At 34.6% G+C, this 6000-nt stretch overlaps 1 protein-coding gene across 2 annotated transcripts in view; it reads right to left on the reverse strand.

Moving 5' to 3' along the window:
* Positions 1-1307, reverse strand: part of LOC127654425 (sodium-coupled neutral amino acid transporter 3-like) — a 49624-nt gene extending 48317 nt beyond the window's left edge. For both annotated transcript variants that reach the window (XM_052141615.1, XM_052141614.1), the window contains exon 1: positions 1152-1307. The gene's annotated coding sequence lies outside the window, so the exon portion shown is untranslated. The remainder of the gene's footprint in view (positions 1-1151) is intronic.
* Positions 1308-6000: the final 4693 nt, after the last annotated feature.

A 6000-nucleotide genomic window follows, 5' to 3' on the forward strand; every position in this document is an offset into this window, starting at 1 on the left:
GTGTGAGGACATTTCCAAATCATTCCCATTCTTGATTTTCTGTCTAGTTTTATGTCTCTAGAACGATTACAACCCCTTTCTCCCTTACTTTTGACCCCTCATTCTCTGACTGTTGACCACAAGGTCCCAAAAACAGAGTTTTGGACAGACATCCTTAAAGGCCATCTAGCATGACAAATATGCTTTACTGTCACAAAAATGGGGAATACAAATGCAAGCTGCAAATGCAAATTCTTGACCACAAAAAAAGTTATTGAACATTTCCACCATAAGATTTTAACACACACTGACATTTTGTCAACCACATCATATGGTGTAAAAATATAATTGGTCACAATGGTGGGAACCAGCAGTTTATTGACACTATCTAAGGTTTTAAAAGCAATCTTCCACAGCAAATCTGTATTTAAAATGTATAATAGGCTATTTAATGGCATTTATAACAATTATAAAATCCATCTATATATCACTAGAGGACCATTCAGAAAGGTAGGTATGATATACCACGAGGTAATAGATACTGTATTAAAATACTAAATTAAGTTATTCAAATAAAATACTACATATTTTAAATTTATTAAATTAACCTTATTAAAAATTACACTTCAATTTAAATGGAATTTTGTTATGAAATTGAAAAGCGTAAATCTTGAAAATATGCTAAAATAGATTATTTTCTTTTTCAAATTTCTTTTTTGTTTGTTTGTTGTTGTTGTTTTTATTGCATACATATATGGACACATGAAGGCAGCAATACATCAAATTACATGAACAATTAATTAACCGTATATAAGTAGCCTATATTCATTTAAATCTATATTTTCCTACAAAGTATGAAAATAATATTAGGTTACTTTAAAACTTATACGCAAAATAGATGTCCCCATCAAGAGCATCACAAAGGAAGTTATTTATTTATTTATTTATTTATTTATTTATTTGTATTATTATTATTATTATTATTTTTGTGCGTCCACACAAGGAATAGCCTATATTTATTTGTCCCAATAAATGAACTTTTACTCAAGCCATTTCTGCCATTCTTCATTTCATTTTGATTATCTTATAAATATGGAATATGCACTAGGTTTTATACGGCACGTAAAACAAATGAATCGATCACAAATGACCATTACACATGCATTGCCTACCAGTCAGTAAGCCGGCGCGTGCCTCACAGGATCCGATTATGTTCGAGATGAAATAAAATAGTTCTTTAAGTTCTTATCCTTTATGTTCCTCTAGTTCTTCTCCGGTTCCAATCCGCTGTTATGAGAGATGAACAAACTAGTAAAGGTTTGAGGTTGAATAGTGGGGGGTTGATTAGGTCCCTCCTTCTGTGGGGACCGTCCAATGGATCGTGTCTTCATCTGTGAGACGTAAATAGGATCCATCTGCAGAGCCGCGTGGCACACAGCAGCAGTCTCAGGCCAGCAGCGCCAGGCCGAAAGTAAGGGCGGAGCTTATGATAAAACTACAATAATCGCGGAGAACGCAGTGAATTGTTGTCTTTATTATATCTTATATCTTTATTAATATCTTAATAAATCTATCATTATTTGGTGAACAATTAATCTATATATTAAGGCTTAGTTTTTATCTGCTTAAATCAATATTTAGGTTTGTTTTTTGTTATTCTTATTGAAGCTTGAATTTTTTTTGTCATGCTTTATTAAATCAAATATATTTTCTGGGACATTTTGATTACCTTTCGGATTGTGTTTTGTAAATAGACATTGCCATAAAGTCACTGAAGCTTTATATATAGGCTATATATAAGCTTATATATATAGAACGGATTACATATTTAAAATACAAAATATAAGTAACCGCATTCCACTACAGTTACGTTTTAAATAATTGGTAATTAGAGTACAGTTACATTCAAAAAGTATTTTGATTACTGAAGAGATTACTTTGCATTTTACTTTCATTTGTTTCATTTAATATTTAGTCTTTTCAGATGGAAAACATTTATACATATAACTGATTTGATCCAAAGTGCATTTGAACCGCGGTGAAACACTTTCTTATGATGTGTTTCATTCATACGAGCAGACGTTTGAGAAGTACGTTTGAAGTAAGTTTGGAGCAGAAGAAATAGAAATAAACCTTGTGTAAATTGTTAGCTTTATGCTAAGCTAAAATGCTATTTCTAGCCATTTTACATGCACGTTACCTCGATCATATTTTTTTTATCAAGAAAATTCACGTTGGAACATAATTGTTTTTATTCCAGTAAGATCTTTGATATTAGGGCAAAAATCATATTCTTGATAATAATGTTTGTATTGTTTTCCTGTAAAATATCTAAAAATCCTTAAAACAAAATCAATTTGATTGATCTTATTTTAGAAACAACACTGCATAAAATATTTCGGTTCAGAGAATGTATTTTTAACATGTATATTTTGTCTTACTGTACTGGCAGAGATTTTATAGTTAAAAAAAAGGGAAAAAATCTACCAGTGCTAAAGAAGTAATCCAAAGTATTTAGAATACGTTACTGACCTTGAGTAATCTAACAGAATACATTACAATTTACATTTTACAGCATTTATACGGTAACCTGTAGAGGAATACATTTCAAAAGTAATCCCTCTATACCCCTGTATATATATTTCTTTTGTTTTATTTTATTTAAGCTTATGGGTTGTGTTTGTGAGTTATTAGTAGCTTATTTGAAGGTAAAATAGTTCCTAAATGATTTGCATGCACAGAGTAAGATTTGGGAAAGTGTCAATAAAATTGCAAGTGCAAAAATAAATTGCATGCGTAATTTGTAAAGGTGTAAATCAAGTTGCAAGCGTAAGAAATATTAGCCAACACTTTAATGCTTTGCATAAGTGTGATTCATGTTTTGGGGATTTGTAATTGCGTAATAACACAAAGCAGATTTGGTGTTTATTCTTCTGGCTTCCTTTTTTACATTGCAAACCTGCAATCAGTGATATGCAAGCCAAGAAAGGGTGTAATGAAGAGCAAAACGGATCGACCGCGTAGAATCAGGCTGCATGTGTAAAATAAACTACAGTAAACGTGTGAATGACTTGTGTTTGTGGCAGAAATATTTTCCAGAAATAATCCGACTGTTCCGTCTTCCCTTTTGTTGCGATCACACTTTTGGTACGAATTTCTCAATGAAAAGAGTTTTGCCAACACGAGGGGGAAGGCGGGTCTATCTTCTTCTAGTAACCAATCAAATGAGGTTTTAGTTGACCAGTTTACTCTGACCTGATTGGTTGACAGACAGCTTGTTCTTCATATGGCTCAGCGTCATTGCGCTCCCCCTTGTAGAGACATGTTACGATTTGGAGAGGTCAAAAATGACTTTTGTGTGTTTAAGTAGACAGGACTGGACAAACTAAAATTGCATCTCCAAAGCCACTCCAAGGCAGTTGTCAATGGAGATATAAATATCTTGAGTTGTTTGCAAATATTTATGTTTACCTTTCACAGATTTTCACAGATGTGGCTTGGGCTGTGGAGCACCACTCCATTTCCACTGTCTGTACTGAGCAAATACAGTTTTAAGGAGAGACAATTTGAAAATCATTCACATGTTTGTAAACATAAACAGCATCCCACTTCATCCAAAATGGTACCAACCACCAGTGCAACAGCGCCCACGACAGCGGTCAGAGACACACCATCAACCCCCAGTGCAACAGCACCCACGACAGCGGTCAGAGACACACCATAAACCACCAGTGCAACAGTGCCCATCCCAGCGGTCAGAGACACATCATCAACCACCAGTGCAACAGAGCCCATGCCAGCGGTCAGAGACACACCATCAACCACCAGTGCAACAGTGCCCACGCCAGCGGTCAGAGACACACCATCAACCACCAGTGCAACAGTGCCCATGCCAGCGGTCAGAGACACACCATCAACCACCAGTGCAACAGTGCCCATGCCAGCGGTCAGAGACACACCATCAACCACCAGTGCAACATTTACATTTATGCATTTGGCAGACGCTTTTATCCAAAGTGACTTACAGTGCCCTTACTACAGGGACAATCCCCCTGGAGCAACCTGGAGTTAAGTGCCTTGCTCAAGGACACAATGGTGGTGGCTGTGGGGATCGAACCAGCAACCTTCTGATTAACAGTTACTGTATGTGCTTTAGCCTACTATGCCACCAGCGGTCAGACATCCACTACGTGTGTCTCTGATCTTCACATTACAGATTTGTTTCCTGGAATTACATGATAAGATGGGCATAAAAGTAAATTGTTCTTTTGATTAGATTTATGTTGTATACGTTTGAGTGTTTCTGTTAAATTGTTCTGTTGTTTAAATTAGTATTTTAGTTCCATTTTATCAATATTAATATCAATATTTAGAGATTGTGTGACACGCACCTACAGCACCAAAACAAATTCCTTGTATGTGTAAAAAACTTACTTGGCAATAAAGCTTTTTTCTGATTCAGATTAACATTTCTTATTAGTTTTCTAATAGTTCAATGAACATTTTTGCTAGGCTTTGAAATTGAATGTTTATTTTTTTATTTTGATATGGTTAAATATATATGACATTATATCCCCATGCTTTGTTCCTTTATTTGTTACATAATGAACATTATATTATCACATAGTCAAATGGGTAACACTTTAAAGTAAGTTACAATACAAGTGAACAATACATTTTCAGCATTTGTTAATCTTGATAAATGTTGTTTTTGAAATGTACTAATGTATATATTAAAAGTTGTATATGTTAACATTAGTTCATGCACTAAGAACTAAAATAAAACAATTGTGTGTTTATCAATTTACAATACCAAAATGAATAAATAATGGTTAAAATATTGTTCATTCATGATACCTACTGCATTAACTAATGTTAACAAATGGAACCTTATTAAAAAAATTTTTTTAATAAAGACATAAGTAAGAAATTACGCTTCAAAACTGTAGGTGGCGCAAGCATCGGTCTGGAAACTGCTGTGGCTGCTTTAGCTCCGCCCTTACCTCCGGCCCGAGACAGCTGACCTGAAACTGGATATATCTCGTGAGATGAGACCCTCCAGTGGCCCCTCCTACTTTATCCAAGAGATTCGGAGGGTATCTTAAATATGATATCACTAAGGGGGATGGAACTGTATTGATAACCCGTTGGATAAAGGCAATAGCATAATAGATCAACGATGAAGAAAAAACAGACCAGACTAGAAAAAAATATTACATAATGTATATAATATTGTATATTATTATAATAAATTATGATGAAAAAAAAAAACAGTCCAGACTCGATAATATGTATATATATATATATATATATATATATATATATATATATACAGAGCTCTGTAAAAAAATAAAAATGCAAAATTATCAGTTTCTCTGGATTTTCTATTTAGAAGTATGTGTTTGAGAAAAATGATATTTTTATTTAATATTATTATTATATAAAGTGCTGACAACATTTCTCCCAAATTCAAAATAAAATATTGTCATTTAGAGCATTTATTTACAAACTTGTGTTCTAAGAACACAGCAGATCTATCTTTGTTCCTGCAGTTTGTCGACTGCACACCAACATAGGAGGTAAAAAACAGGAGCTGATATTATAAATAGCTTTACATATTTAACACAGATCTTGTAATCTGCTTAAATTGGCAAAAACAGCCAATCAAACTATTACCTCACAAACATAATGTAAAAAGAACTTAATGAAGGCTCATGCGCTGCTAGAAACTCCACTTACAATGCGTGCTTAGAAGAAGGATTTCCCTTTGTTTTTTTCTGCTCTGCATTTCACCCGTAGACTGTAAAAAAAAAGATGGACGACGCCCCTTCGCTCTTTTCCATTGGTGAGAACTGAAGCCGGCAGTGTCCCGATATGGCGCTGACATCTTGGGACTTGAGTCTGCGCAGTTGCGATTTCGGGACCAGACCTGCGCAGTAGTGAGCAGGAAGTAAAGCCGTGAAATCAAGGCCCCGCCCTCACTCTCGCTGAATCAATCGCAAGCACACACCCCTGCACTTT

This window comes from Xyrauchen texanus, chromosome 13 (genome assembly GCF_025860055.1).
Source record: "Xyrauchen texanus isolate HMW12.3.18 chromosome 13, RBS_HiC_50CHRs, whole genome shotgun sequence".
Lineage (NCBI taxonomy): Eukaryota > Metazoa > Chordata > Actinopteri > Cypriniformes > Catostomidae > Xyrauchen > Xyrauchen texanus.